Here is a 17,443-nt window from a genome sequence, read left to right on the forward strand (position 1 = left end):
CAGTGTGGTAGCCTTCTTTATTTTTAAATTCAATAGCATAAACATTTGCAGATAGCATTCCCAATACATGTCTGTTTTTAATGTTTTTCAAAAGTTCAGCTAGATGTACATGATACACACGTGATATAAGGTCAGGTGGATTTTGTGTAAGTTCTGATGACCCCAAGTTGTTAAATATTTCAGAACACCTTGGATTACACATGTATGCAAGGAATACGCCAGGTTTCCCGTATTTGCAGAAAACTTTTTTGTACTAATTCCTTTGTACTAAGTTCAATATGACATGTAAGTAAGTAATAATGCTTCCACCTGAAATGCGTTGGTTTAAAAGGAATCTAATCAAAAAATACACCCAATGATTTTATATATTTCAACATCACATATATATATATATAGGTAATAATGTTTGCACCTGTAATGCGTAGGGATAAACGATTCTTAATAAATAAAAATACCTTATAACTGTAAATATTTCGACATGACATTTAAGTAAGTAATAATGTTTTTACCTGAAATGAATTGGAATTTTTACTTAACATGACATGTAAGTAGGTAGAAATGCGTAGGCTTTTTACTTAACATGACATGTAAGTAGGTAGAAAAGCGTAGGCTTACTCAACAAAAGCACCCTTTGATTTGACTTCTTTTTTTTTTACATGGCTCTTTAGTAGATAATGATGTGTTCACCTGAAATGCGTTAGAATTTGTACTAATTTGCACATGGCATATAAGTAGGTAAAAATTGTCGGTTATCCTGACGCTCCGCACTCCTTTGTTTACCTTGGAAGTGACGTCACACAAATCTTATAATACGGATGGCTACAATTGTAAAAATAATTTGTTTTATTTTTCTTTCATTTTGAGCTCCTTTTTTTTCTCCCGTTTAACTTTTTTCTCTCCCATTTCTTATTTTGAGCGGAGAATTTATTTTATTTTCATTTTGAGCTCTTTTTCCGATCCGGTGTTACCTTTTATAGGTACTCCTGCAGTCCTGCACTTTACGACCCGAGCTATTTTTTAACGCTATTATTTAGAAACCTATTATTTAACATGGGGAAGGGAGGGTGTACTGTAACTATTCTGTACTTTCACCTAACAATTCAATTAAAAAAAAGGTAAATGTGGTGAGACGACAACAACTACGGATGGCAGTGATGGCTGAGAATGCAGTTAGGAGATTCGAAGTTCCTATCCGTCGCGGTTACCACCTGACGAAGGCCAGAGGAAGTTGGCCGAAACGTTGTGAACCAATAAAAAGATCCAAAAAAACAACAACTAATAAAGATGAGACTAATAGTCCGAAATAAAAAATTAAAATTAACATATAATGCTCATCTCAAAAATGAATTCCAATTAAGGAATAATATATATATAAAAAAAAGGTAAATATGAAGAATTACTCTACCCTCGAAAATTCCTTTAAAATTACCACTGTAAAGGTTTTCAGGGTCGCTGAAAACGAAAATAACGTTTAAAATTACGGAAAACGAGTTTCCAAGATATGAAGAAATGTTAGTTTTAAAAAGTGGGGGATCACTTTTTTATAATAATTTAACATAAATGATCACCCACTTTGTGGCCACGATTTTTTTTTTGGGGGGGGGCTTCCTTTCTACCATCGGAAAATTCTTCAAAATTACCTGTTTACATTTGGTAGGAAGCGGTGTAAAATAATAAACAGTTCTGCTTGGTTAATGTCGGCACGTTACTTATGTTAAAACGGTTAATTAAACTGCATAAGCACCTGTTAAAAAACTATACAAGTAAAACAAATTATTTTTTACTTGTAAACTGGTTTATTAATTGTAGAAAACAAAAACAAACGGGAGAAAAAAGGAGCTCAAAATGAAAGAAAAATAAAACAAATTATTTTTACAATTGTAGCCATCCGTATTATAAGATTTGTGTGACGTCACTTCTGAGGTAAACAAAGGAGTGCGGAGCGTCAGGATAACCAAATTGTCACCTGAAATGCGTAGATTTAAAAGATCCCTAATCAACAAAAGTACTACGTCATTTACTAATTTTGACATGACACTTAAATAAAAAAAAAAATCTTTTCAAATGTGTTGGAATTCGTACTAATTTAAACATTGCATGTACGTAATTGCATGTACGTAATTGCATGTAGGTAATGCTTTCCACTGAAATGCGTTGGTTATAAAGTTTCCTTATGAACTAAAGCACAATATAGCTTTATTTATTTTGACATGACATTTAAGTAGGTAATAATGTTTTATCTGGAATGCGTAGATTTTAAAGATTCTTTATAATAAAAAAAAACACCTTATTATTTAACTTATTTTAACATGACACTTAAGTACGGTAATAATGTTTTCACCTGAAATCTGTGGAAATTTGTACTAATTTAAAATGGGCTGCAAGAATGTAATAATGTTTTTACCTGAAATGCGTAGGTTTAAATGATCCCTAATCGATCAAAGCACTATATGATTTTACATATTTAGGCATGACTAAGTAATAATGTCTTCACCTGAAATGCGTTGAAATTTGTAATAATTTAAACATGACATGTAAGTAGGTAATAATTTATTTACCTGAAATGCGGAGATTTAAAACACTCATAATCAACAAAAGCACGATTTGATTTTACTGACTTAGACATGACACTTAAGTAAGTAATAATTTCACCTGAAATGCGGAGATTTAAAAGATTCCTAAACAAAAAGTCACTATATGATTTGATTTATTCTGATGTGAAACTTAAGTAGGTAATAATGTTTTCACATGAAATGCGTTGAATTTGTACTAGTTTCAACATAACATATAAATAGGCAATAATGGTAATAATTTTTTTTTTGACGAGGAAATGGTTTTAATGATATTTTTTTTTACACAGGAATCACCATATTATCAAGGCCAAGAGGCCACTCAAGGATAAGGGTTAAAGAGTGTACAGTAGAAATTGGACAATATAGTAATCATTAGTAATGAAAATTCGGTTAATTTGATAACTTATATGGAACGGCTCATGAAAAACATATTTACGTTAGACTTGAACACAACCATATTGTAGTCAGCCGAAAAGCAGGAAAACGGAAGACAATTCCACAGGCGTGCAGTTCTAAGAAAGAAGCTTTGTTCATGGAATCTACGTTTAGGTTTAGGCACAGATAAAGAGTGGGGGGAATTATTGATAGTGTTTTCAGGTAGACGAGTGTTTCTTGTGAAAGTTTGGCGAGGGGGGACCATAGACTTAAATTCAGTCGAACACTTTCCATGAAAGTAACGATACAACAGAGACAAACTCGCAACATCTCTTCTGTGAGATAGAGGTTGCGGGGAAGAGAAAAGGGCATCTCCTACGAGGCTACGAAGTCTATTTTGAACTCTATCAAGGCAGGACAAGTTCTTTCTAGCAGCTCCTGTCCAGATGTGGCAACAGTATTCCATCCTTGGACGTACCTGGCTCTTATATAGATAGAGTGAGATATCTACTGGATCGATAGAAAGATCCCACCATTTTTCTAGCGGCCTTGGCAACAGATTTGATGCACATGTCCCATTTAAGATAAGGAGTAATGGTCAAGCCAAGAAGCTTGTCAAAACTTGAGGCCTCCTGAAGACGAGAGCCATTCATTTCAATTGATGCCAGATGTGGATCAGAATGTTGATGATGTAAAGAGAGAAGCTTGGTTTTAGATGCATTAAAAGTAACCAGCCACTCCTTTCCCCATTGTACTACGTGCTCAAGATCAGAGGAGAGAGAATCGGAGAGAACTTGGTCGTTTACTGTCTTAGATGTTTTTAACTGATAAAGAGTTAGGTAATTCGTTTCTCATTAATTAATGTTTGCGCATTAATATATTGATAATAATAATAATAATAATAATAATAAGAAGAAGAAGAAGAAGAAGAAGAAGAAGATCCAGGAAAATAATAAATATAAGATTCTCTGGACAAACTGACTGAACCGTAAAACACATAAGTGTTTACTTGAACCGTAAAACACATCATAAGTGACTGCAGCAACCTATCTCATAAGGAATATAAAATTGACATGAATGGGATAAGAAGATAGTCAACTAGTAACTGTGGAAACGAATGCACTTTGAAGAGGCAGAAATATGGTATTGTCATAAACCGGAACCAGTATTGAATAATTAGATGGATAAAATATTTTGGAAAATGAAGAATGAGAAAATTAAACGGAAAAATTAACTCAAGCAAGATATGATGGAATCTATCTATCTATCTATCTATCTATCTATCCATCTATTTACTATTATATAAAAAGGAAATTTTCTATGTGTGAGTTCGTTCCCTATGGACTCTGAAATGGCTGGGCAGATTTTTATGCAATTTCACACAAATGTATTTTATGCATCTGGGAGTGTTTGAGATGCCTTGTATCGGAATGTTTTCGATTGATAATCGATATTCGAAAAAAAAAATTCGATGAAAGAAGGAACAGGTGATTTTGACCGAAATTAACACCTTACGTAGCCCAAGATAACAAGTGCATTTGAGAAGTTCTATTACCACATATGCAGAAAGGCACAGCATATAAAATCAACAGTAGGTACTTTGATAGGACAGGGGCGCGTTTGAAATGAAGATTTCGTTTAGAGCACAATTGAACTATGATACTTCATTTTTGCATTTTAAACTTTAATTAAAGCCATTATATATCAAAATAATTTAATAGATTCTTTATTAGGTTATATACAGCGCAATATATTCTGAACTAATTAACTGCATGGAGGTATTTGAAGTTTCCTTCCGGTGCACCCTGATGGGGTCCTCAATTAGAGCAGGCAATCAATCGATTTGATTGAAAAAAGTGGGCGATTTCATCGATTTCGATGACAATAAAAATATGGGAGTTTGAAGCATTCGTTGTGCATCATCCAATCCCGGGCAACGTCGAGTTTCACTGCTAGTAGTTAATAAGTAGAATAAAAGTCAGTTATTGAATATTGCTTTCGCATGACATCACAGCGTGAAAGTCAAAGATGCAGGAAATCTAAGTAAATGCATAAGAATTTTCACAGAGCTGAAGAGAATAATGGATCATGAAGAAAATCACAACAATATCAATAATAGTAGAATTGATTCCGTACTTGATCTTCAGGCAGTGCGAAGGATACTGGAATTCTGAGAAGGTTTATAGTCACTTAATTCCAAAGACAGCTAACGGCCATTATCAAATGGAATTACATGTTCAACGGCTTTTGTTATAATGCAAATTGATTTGCAACTCATTAAAAGAAACAGAGAGAGATGAATATTTGTAAAGATTTGTTGTCACTCTGATTCGGTTTCTGCCTGTGAGCAAATTATTATTAACTGTAGTAGTAGTAGTAGTAGTAGGAGTAGGAGTAGTAGTAGTAGTAGATCTTGTTGTTTGTCGAATACTTAACAGTTTATGACCAAATCTCCGTCTACTTCAAGTCGGCACCTTCTGGCAGGTTCCGTATGCAGTCGTAAATATTAGCCAATCAGCTGTCGGAAGAAAGCTTTAATAAAACGTGAAATTCATTAAATCAAGAGAAAAAAAATCGAATCTAAAAATTACTTTCAACGTGTCGATATGAAATTCCGCTTTTCCTCATGGCTTCTAAAAAAAAAAAAAAAAAAAAATACATGAAGAGAGTAGGGATTTCACACAGATCACTCTGGTAAAAAAAAAAAAAAATTGTCATGTGCCTAAGATGTTTCAAATATTTTTATTTAATTTGAGGGTACTAATTCCAGAAATGCTGTCACTTTTTTTCTATCAGGTCTAATTTTTTTTCTACTATAATGTACATACTTTGTAGGAAGCCTATAGCAACACGCACCACCAAAATAGTCTACATCAGTTTACAAACCTTTTGTTGGCTAGTGTAATAATTTTTGGCTTTTTTTAAAGAATTTGAATGGTAATGAGGCTCTCAAAGAATTCAGTATTCTCTTAATTCTTTCAGAAAAGGTCTTTCTCTCATCGCGCATTCTCGGAAACCTAGCATAGAAGTTACTGAGGCTAAAGCCACCATTTTTTCAAGAGTGGAAGGGGTTTACATTTTGGGGTTTCTGACGGTTACAGTTTTCTTGGATTCGCGTAATACTTTTTCTATACTTTTATTATTGCCTTTATTCTATATTATCATTTTTCACTCACTAGGAGTTCCCACACCGGCCATAACCAGCAATCGCTCGTTGACAATAACCTTCGGTGTTCCCTAGAGTCTTAGAGTGAACACGTCTCCCAAGATTTCTAGTGCTCTCCACCTTTCTCGATAATTATCACGTTATCGCAGCAGCCGGTTACCTTTTTCTTGTTGGTAATAGCCATTGATTCGGTGGCAAATACACTAGGAAGGCTCCAGTGCTCTACGCACTTTTCCAAAGGATGTCTAGTCAGTGCTTTCCTTTCTCGGTTCGCTCGAACTCTTCACGGTTCTTTCTTGTGGTGCCATCCGATATAGACGCCAGCATTTTTTTTTTAAAGAATCGAACCCACGTTCTTCGATTTCAGTTTTCTTAGTTCCTGTGGTATTTTATCTGTTTCTGTTTTATTTCTATTGCAGCATTCAAGTTGTTAGTTAGTGTTCGCAGTTTATGTAACTTGGTTTCTGCATTCCAGGATCTTTTTTATTGTCATCCGTTGTATCTTCTCAGCCGCACTGTCTTCGTCTGCAAACGTATAGGTCGGTCATTGGCGTGACCCACGCGCGTGTCACATTAGACGTCCTGGAAATGGTGACATGCTGTTATGATGCACCAGTCGTATTTGTCATACCGGGGATGCTGGGTGTGGCTGGCTCCTTCACTCAGGACCACGACTTCGCTTTGGTGGCTCCCTTTGGCTGGAATCGTCTTGACATTTTGAGGCAGCCACAAAACAACGCACGACGCACAACTGATATATATATATACATACATATATATATATATATATATATATATATATATATATATATATATATATATATATATACAGTGATGATCATATTTATTGGCACGGTAAAATAAAAGTTAAATTTTGTCTAATAAATTCTAAAAAAGAGATTAAATTAAAGAAAATAACAAAGTATATTATGTATTTTTAACTGGCCTTTCCGATGCAGCAACCGGATTTTAGAAAAAATAAATAACAAAGGAACAACAAACATAATTGCAAAAAAACCCTTGTTCAAAATTATTGGCACGATTTATTTAATAATCAATTGTATAGCCTTTGGCCTTGATTACCTTCCTCAGTCGCTTTTCATAGTTTACAACCAAGTTGTTGCACTCTTCAGTAGTAATTTTAGCCCACTCTTCCTGACAATAATCCTCCAATTGAATAAGATTCTTAGGCTTCCTTTGCATTACCCTCAATTTTAATGTTCTCCATAAATTTTCAATTGGATTAAGGTCTGGGCTTTGTGATGGCCACTCCAAAACATTAATATGATTGTCCTCAAGCCATTTCTTAGTCAGTTTAGCCGAATGCTTTGGGTCATTATCTTGCATGAACCACCAACGACGACCAAGTGAGAGCTCTTTAGCAGAGTCTTTCAGGTTTTCATCCAATATTTTAACATAATCTTCCTTTTTTATGCTACCTGTGACCTTAACAAGTCGCCCTGGTCCAGAGGCAGCAAAGGATCCCCAAAACATCAAACTGCCTCCACCGTGCTTCACTGTGGGTATGGTGTTCTTAGGCAGGAAAGCTTCGCCAGATTTTCTGTAAATATAAGACACTTTATTATGGCCAAATAACTCTATTTTCGTTTCGTCAGTCCATAGAACACGTTTCCAGAATGCAACATCTTTATCAATATGACGTTTTGCAAAGGCTAGCCTTGCTTTCAGGTGCATAGGCTTCAATAAGGGAGTCTTTCTCGGACGACATGCTTTTAAACCAGCTCTCTTCAAAACTCTACCAACTGTATGTCGAGATACATTCACTCCAGAGGTGCTCTGTTCATCAACAATCTCCCCAACAGAGATCCTTGGGTTTTGTTTTACTTGTCGAACAATTTTCCGTTCATCTCTTGGGGAAAGAATCCTTTTTCTCCCTCTACCCTCTAAACTCATAACGTGGCCTTGCGATTTGAACTTGTTTATTATGGCTCTAACAGTGGATTTGGGAAGGTTTAGCTTCTTTGAAATCTTATCATAGCCCTCCCCATTGGTATGGCATGCTACAACAAGCTTCCTGACGTCTTCGCTGTGTTCCTTAGTTTTAACCATGGCGATTGAAAATTATAATTTAGTCACTTATAATAGTTTAAATAAATCGCTATCTAAAAATTATCTGAAAAAAATTATTCACTGAATTAGCGTTAAACAAGCATAATATGGCTATAAAAAAGTTCAGAAAGCACGTAAACCGGAAATTGATTGATATTATACTGATACTAAAAGAAAAACAAAGCCGTGCCAATAATTTTGAACAAGGTTTTTTTGCAATTATGTTTGTTGTTCCTTTGTTATTTATTTTTTCTAAAATCCGATTGCTGCATCGGAAAGGCCAGTTAAAAATACATAATATACTTTGTTATTTTCTTTAATTTAATCCCTTTTTTAGAATTTATTAGACAAAATTTAACTTTTATTTTACCGTGCCAATAAATATGATCATCACTGTATATATATATATATATATATATATATATATATATATATATATATATATATATATATATATATATATATATATGAGAAATAATCTTATCTATTTATTTTACAAAAATATTACAATATATTACAAAACAAATTACAGATCATAATTAATTTTCACAAGTAGCTCTTTAAAACTAACAAGCCCTAACAAGTGCTGAGGGAGGGGATGATTCATTTCATTTACAGAGAGACAAAAATATACATGGCTGACCGAATGGAAAAGAGATCGAGCGAATCAAAATTGCATTGTGGTTCCCTTTTCTATATTACTCAGCGCGAGACTCAATCGCCTCCCGGCAATGCTGGAGCTGGTGAGACAGTCTGTGATACTATCAAAACATAGTGCCACACATTTACCTGAACGGTAATATTGCTGCACTATACGTCTATTTTAATGAAGTTAGAGTAGTGTACGTTTATATATCTGTATATACAAGATTCACTCATAAACTAATTAACGAATTTTTATGAATTTTTTGACACAGCTGCTAGTTGTATAAGTGAATAGTGTGGATGACATTTAGTTAATTTAGTTTTATATACAGAAGGTTAAGATGGGCGTGGAAGCTCTTCGTGAAATTCAAATACTTCCATTAGTTTCTTTTGGGTATTTTAGATGTGTGTTTTTTTTTCAACGGTCATAATATGGCTATGGCCTCTCATTAGACAATTAAAACATTTTAGATTTGCAGTGAATTTGGTTGATAGTTATTAAACAAAAAATAATTAGGATTCCTCGAATATCAATTTTATTGTAAATATATAGAATCAGGCTATTGAGTTTGATCAACATTAGAAAAAAGGGGTTCTAGACATAAGGTTTAGTATCACTCTATGGTTATTTTTAATCTTTGTAAGGGGACATTAAAGTGGTTTAAAATTTTAGCATTTCAGACATTAATTTTACAAGTCATGGGATGGGTATTCGTCTAGTTTCTTTTAAAACAAAAAAAAAAGAAAGAAAATTTCACTGTTGAGATAAGTTTGAACAGTTATCTCCCTTGCGTGACCAATCACGCAAACACTGTGTATTATCATATTATACATTCTGATTATTGTCATTCGCGAATAGTTCAGGAGAAGAGCACTGTCTCTCTTCCCCCCTCTCTCCCTCTTTTTCTCTCTTTCTCTTTCTCTCTCTCTCTCTCTTTCTTTCTCACGAAAGACCACACTGAACAACGCTCCCTATCCAACCCCTGATTCGGATCCAAACTATGAAACGCCACTCTCCTCAACCTCACAGTGCCCGTTGGTCCGCAAAAAGACCGCATCGGTGAAATGTTCTGCGCAATCAAACTCGCAAATCAACTGTGGAACGTTTCCTCCTTTCCATCGCCGCTCATAAATATGTATCGAACTTAATTCAATCAGATAACTCCCCCTCCTTCTTCTTCTCTACTCTCGGTCACACCCTTCTCCATCTCTATATATATAGAGTCCAATCCATTTCTCGCTCCCCACCACCTCCATCATCCATAACTAAATGCCCAAATCCCCCTTTCCTCGCGTTCCCTTTTTATTCTGTTTCCTCTTTATTTATGGATATATTTCTCTGCTAATGTGCTTTAAGTGTCACTCCTTCTTCTCAACCTTCTCTTTCTTTGTCTGTCTATTTATCTATCTATCTATCTATCTATCTGTCTATTTATCTATCTATCTATCTATCTATCTATCTATCTATCTTTCTATCTATTTCCCTGTCTTTTTCTTAGCGTATCTCTTTACTTACCCTTTTTTTCTTTCCCTATAATCCGTTACTTCATTTAATTTTTATTTAAAATTATTTTACGTTCTATCTTTTTTCTTTGTTCTTTTGTTCTTTTTTGTGATCATTTTTTTCCTGCCTTTGTTTTCACTGTATCTATAAATTTTATGTTATTTTTGATTCTCCCTTCTAGTTGTAATTGTAATATATATATTCGCTCCTTTTCTTTTAATAATTGTTATATCAAATCCTACCGTTTTCTTTCTTTTTTCTTTCCTTCTAACGTCATTTATTTACTGAAATAATCGTCTTCTTTTAAAGTATAACTCTTCATTCGCTTCCGTCTTTTCAAAATGTTGCTCTATGTGTAATATAGTGCATATAAGCACGTTGGAAAATATCAGCAGTAGCAAAGGATGGCGTGTTGGCGAAGAGATTAGAAGCAGCATCAGTAGCCGAAAAACCACATATGCAAATTAGAAAGTGTGAGCGACGAAGAAAAAGAAAAAAGGGAGAGTAATATACCACGTGCTCGGGACAGAGGCAAAGAGGACAAGTAAAGTCGAAGACGAGAATGGGCAGGCTGGGTCGAGCTTGCGGTCGGAAGAAACGGAAACGCGTGTTAGGCTAAAATGGGCAGGTTGCAGCAAAAGGTGCCGAAAATAACGGCAATAAATGTTTTTATTTAAAAAAGAAAAAAATCCGGATTTGTATTTATTTATTTGTATGTAACAGCAACGCTACATATGTTATATATAAGTGACAGCATGCCAGTATAACATTTCACACGTTTACACACGTATTAACATGTATGGACCCAACACGTTGTAGACACCGTCGCACGAAACAACGACAAGGAAAAACTCAACTCATTTTTTTTTCATGGAAACAACATTGATTTCCATGTACTTTCCCGAATAAAACGCGATTCTCGTTCTGTATACATTTTTTTTATAATCTTTTACTTTTTACTTGCCGTGACGTCACTTCGCAAACAGCTCGATCATTTGCCTACAGCTGCCATACGCGCGTCCGCACTCCGTTACACTCGTCCATCATCACCAACATCACCAACACCGGTTTATTATTCACTGCTATCGCATTTGATATACATTTTCATTTGTTGGCTATTTCTCATCTCCGCGGATAAGTAAAGTTTATTTTATCACTAGAGTTAACACTTCATGATTGCTTGGATTCTACTTTTGTAGTTAAAACGTAGTAATTTTCATCTATTATATTAATACCCGTGTCGCTACGACCGTTATCACTGTGTTCATACCTTCAAAGGAAAGTAAAATAATCCAAATGGCTAATAAATAAATTGGTGTCGCTGCAAGGAAAAACACCTAGCCATATTTTGATTGGATGAGAAAAACGCATGCCACATTCTCATTGGAAAAAAGCAATCTCGCTAACCAACCAAAACATCAAAACAAAATGACGGTTATGTCTATCAATCAAAACGTAATTTTTCATGAAAAAAAGTCAAATTTATAGTAAAATTATTGGGTTACAATTTTCAGGTATGTGAAAACGTTTATTTATAAAATCTTTATTTTAAGCTTTCAATTTTTTTTAGTTAAACAAATATATTTCTTTATACACCCTGTGATTACAATTGGACTATTCTAGATTCCTATGATTTAAATTGTTTTTCTTAATACTCTAATATTCGCAGTCAACTTTATATATGATTGACACCCCCGTCGATGTAGACACAGGAGGTTTAAACAAGTTACAATTTTTGTATTTATTGATGGAGTTTATTTTTTAACCTCAGGTGACAATTAAATCCAGCAAGGGATTTACAAAAGAGTATTATATTTGTATTTATTGATGGAGTTTATTATTTAACCTCAGGTGTCAGTTAAATCCAGTAAGGGATTTACAAAAGAGTATTATATTTGTATTTATTGATGGAGTTTATTTTTAACCTCAGGTGACAGTTAAATCCAGCAAGGGTTTTACAAAAGAGTATTATATTTGTATTTATTGATGGAGTTTATTATTTAACCTCAGGTGACAGTTAAATCCAGCAAGGGATTTACAAAAGAGTATTATATTTGTATTTATTGATGGAGTTTATTTTTTAACCTCAGGTGACAGTTAAATCCAGCAGGGGAATTACAAAAGAGTATTATATTTTTATTTATTGATGGAGTTTATTTTTAACCTCAGGTGACAATTAAATCCAGCAAGGGATTTACAAGAGTATTATATTTGTATTTATTGATGGAGTTTATTTTTTAACCTCAGGTGACAGTTAAATCCAGCAAGGGATTTACAAAAGAGTATTATATTTGTATTTATTTATGGAGTTTATTTTTAACCTCAGGTGACAGTTAAATCCAGCAAGGGTTTTACAAAAGAGTATTATATTTGTATTTATTGATGGAGTTTATTATTTAACCTCAGGTGACAGTTAAATCCAGCAAGGGATTTACAAAAGAGTATTATATTTGTATTTATTGATGGAGTTTATTTTTTAACCTCAGGTGACAGTTAAATCCATCAGGGGATTTACAAAAGAGTATTATATTTGTATTTATTGATGGAGTTTATTTTTTAACCCCAGGTGACAGTTAAATCCAGCAAGGGATTTACAAAAGAGTTCACATGAATAAAAGGAATTACTTTTAGAGCACCCCTCAGATTTTTTTGATTTAAAATTAACATTTTATGCCAAATTGATGATAGAATATACTAAAATGTGCGTTCATTTTCGCATTCAATACTAATAGAATACTCGTTTCAGAACTCTTATGTACAACAAATATATCAGTTTAAAATTGTTATATTTTTCTGCTTTTCACCACTATCACCAGCACTGTTTTATTGTTCATTGTCATTGGATACGGTATATATTTTCATTTATTGGCCATTTCTCATCTCCGCGGATAAGTAAAGTTTATTTTATCGATCGACCAATCGATCGATCGATGTCTCCATTAAGTCTTGAAAGACAAAGGATATTCCCTGTAGGAACAGCTGCGCGTGTAATTGTAAGACAAGGGTTGTGCAATCCTCAACCCCACCTCTCCTGAATCGGCAGTGTTTGAGTCCAGTGGCAATGAGAAGTCCGGGACGACTGGACACAATGCCGAGATAAGCGGAGAGCACATACAGCACCTGGAAGTTTCAAATAGTCACCCATTTATTACTAACCAGATTCAACGTTGCTTAACTTCAACGTTTCACCGATTATGCATTATACAGGGTTGAAATTCAATATATTAGGTATACTTGCACACTTTCGAATTGTTTTTTAACCGGCAAAAATTGCTGCTAGAACCAGAAGAATCGGCATTGGTAGAGTAAGTCGAATAAAACAGTATTTCTGTTTACTTTTGCGCATGCGCAAAAATGAACATTCATAGCTCAAAGTCGCTTCATTTTTAACGTCCCGTATCCAATTTCGATAGCTCAGACGTTAATGATAGCGGAGAGACGAATAACAATTAAGGCTGGAGTGCTAAATATTTTGGTTTTGATTCCAGCGGATTGTACTTAACAATATTCTTTGTTAACTTTTGAAATTTTTAACTATATATCGAAAGCGTGTGTGCTATTTATTTTGATATTTTTGGTGTTACGCTTACATCCGCGTGACTGCCATTATGGACTTCCATTTCTTGTAATAAATAATTTTACCAAGAATTCTTCATAAGTTTTGGTTTCAGTTTCGATTATAGCTGATGGCACTTAAGTCATGTATTTTTATAAATAACTAGATTACCAATGACCCATTGGGTCAGTATGTTATATAAGCTATGGAATTCATGTATGAGCGTGACACTTGTGACGTAAAGAAAATAGTTTTTTTTTTACATAACAGAAACATTTCTATGAAAGTATATTAAAATGAAAAAAGAATATAGATAGATTTCTATGAGTTGTTCTGTTTATTATAATTGATTATTTTTTTTTTTAAATACATTTACTGAATTATAAGTGGTTGACCTTATTTATAGGTAAATGTGCTCTGAACAGATACCATAATACTTATAATTGAATTCAAATTTTGATATATCTGCTTTTTTTTACATCGTTCATTTCTGTATTACGTTTAAGTTATTTTAAACCTCACTCTTCCCATGTTAAATAATTTCGAAATAATAACGTTAATATTTCAGCGTCCCTATTGTTCTTTTGTTTTGTTTTTTCGCGTTGTTAATTGTTAATACTGTCTCCTTTTTTTTTACATCGTGCATTTCTGTATTACGTTTAAGTTATTTTTAACCCCACTCTTCTCATGTAAAATAATAATTTCAAAATAATAACGTTAATATTTCAGCGTCCCAGTTATATATATATATATATATATATATATATATATATATATATATATATATATATATATATAAATCGATAGAACATTAACTCTATAATAATATAGACGAAATCTGCAAGAATTAAAATATCGTATTTAAGGGTACTTTACGGCTGGGCTACGCCAGGCGTCCCTGCTAACTTAGATAAATACTTTTGCAGTTTTAACAAAAGAGCTACAATAATATCAGAGCGTCTCCATTTACACAGAACATCTAAACAATGCGAAAATATATTACATATGAACGAGTCCGTTGAGAAATTTCCACAGCTGCCGCTAGTATAAAATAATTAATATTAGAGGATTGGCTCTATATTAATAAATAAATAAATGTACATGAATTAAAATCATATATATATATATATATATATATATATATATATATATATACACACTAATTTTATAGATATATATATATATACATATATATACACACTAATTTTATATATATATATATATATATATATATATATATATATATATATATATATATATATAAGAACAAGTAGTTAATAAAACATGTTAAAAAACACCTTGAAAAGAGTTAAAAACATATTTAATTTTCAAAAAGGAAACACTTGATAAGTGGATAGTTCTTAATCCGGGGAGTTTCAAAGAAATACTTTCCTTCTCATCAAAGGGTAGGATACGCAAAATGCAGGATCGGATTTTGCTTGCAAAAGTATTTAATGAAACTACAAGACATAGGTCTTACTTGGTAACAAAAAGTGAAGCAGAGGGAATCGGGTGAAAAAAAAAGGTGATTTCACGTGAATGGATAGTTTGGTGAAAGGTAAAATATCCAATAACGGTAAAATCCAAAAAAGTTTTGTTTTTTTTCTACACAGTGGTCACCACTTATCAAGGACCGGAAGCCACTCGGGAATAAGGGTTATTGCAAGTATATTACGTTAGTGTGGAGATTTTATGAAGTGTTTACTTAGGGGGGCAGTTCATTAGGAATTTGTTAACGTTGGACTTGAAGACATCCAATCTGTAGTAAGGTGGAAAGCAGGCAGACGGAACAGAGTTCCACAGGCGTGCAGTTCTAAGAAAGAAGCTTTGTTCATGGAATCCACGTTTTGATTTAGGCACAGATAAAGAGTGGGGGAAATTTTTCACAGTGGATTCAGCTAAACGGGTGTTTTTCGTGAAAGATTGGCGGGGGGGACCAGAGATTGGAGTTCAGACGAGCACCTGCCATGGAAATAACGATAAAACAAGGATATGCTCGCAACGTCTCTTCTGTGGGAGAGAGGATGCAGGGTAGAGAAAAGGGCATCCCCCACTAAGCCACGAATCTATTTTATACTCTGTCAAGGCAGGATAGGCTATTTTTAGCAGTTCTTGCCCAGATATCGCAGCAGTATTCCATCCTTGGACGTTGATTAAATTTCAGTTTCCACAAGTAAAATCCAAGGGAATCGCGTAATTGGAAGATGGTCCAAAGTAATATATATATATATATATATATATATATATATATATATATATATATATATATATATATATATTCTTAGATTTAGTTTTACTAATGCAAAACCTTTTTTTGAAACTCATTTCTCTAATTGATTTTTGTTTTTTATCGTTAATCTTATAGCTAATAGAGCATGAGTAAGATAGAAAATCTTCACGGGTAGTCAATTAAACATTTCTCTTGACTTTTTTACTGACGAAGAAAAATCGGCTATTTTCGTTATTTTTCATTTTACCTTCGCTTTTTTTAATCTAATCTTCCATTCATTTATCCAGTCCTTTTTTTATATTTATCCATGAATGATATTTGCTTTTATTTATTACTCAATTATTTCTTTGTTTTTTCATTCATCTGTTCTTTTCTTTCAGCATTTTGTCTTTCAATTTTTATTTATACATAAATATTTTCGTCTGCCATTAATTTGTTCTGACTTTATTTTACTGCTTCGCCATTTCATTATTGTTTCTTGCAATTATTTTACGTTCAATTATTCGTAAAATTTGTTTTTCTTATTTAATTCCTTATTTCTCCTTTATTTCTTTTCATTTATCATTTCATTCCTTCGGCATTTTTCTTTTTCATTTTTCATGAATTCCTTCTTTCCTTCGCGTATTTTTTCGTTCTTTTTTATTACTTCATATTTTATATTTTTCAGTAATTCGTATTCATTCACTTATTCATAGCATATATCTTTTTTTATTTTATTCTTTCGTTCTTCTTTTATTTTATTTACCCTCTTTTCATTCTTACAGTAATCTATTTTATTTATTCATAAATTTCTTTCCACATTTAATTGTTTCATTCCTCTGTATTTTTTTCATACATTTTGTCGTTTTTTCACCAATTCTTTTTTTTTTTTTTATTCACTTCTGTTTTATTTTCTTTTTTACTTTACTAACATATTTTAAGTATATTTCTCGTATCCTTTTTAACATTCAAACTCAGTTCTCTATTTTTTATTCTTTTCTCCGTATTTCCTTTTTTTTCTATTTGATTCCTTTTCTCTGATCTTCAGGCTGTCACAAATGATCTGTTGAATTAACTCATTACGAGCTGTCACATTTTCGCGCCATTCGAGAAAAATAGACGCCGATTGATGGACCACTTCCGGTATAGAAAACTTCATTTTAGATGGACCATTTCCGTCACAGAACGCTTCGCCTGCTCCCGCAGACATTGAGAATTACGCTTCATTAGCCAGTGCACCGTAACGGACCACGCCCTTCACCCTTTCTCTCATTATCTCTGCTTCTCATAGCCTCTTTAAACCTTTTCTCCCCCACTCTCTCTCTCTCTCTCTCTCTCTCTCTTT

The sequence above is a fragment of the Euprymna scolopes genome, chromosome 17, assembly GCF_053919585.1.
Source record: "Euprymna scolopes isolate OS-2025 chromosome 17, ASM5391958v1, whole genome shotgun sequence".
In the NCBI taxonomy this organism is placed as follows: Eukaryota; Metazoa; Mollusca; class Cephalopoda; order Sepiida; family Sepiolidae; genus Euprymna; species Euprymna scolopes.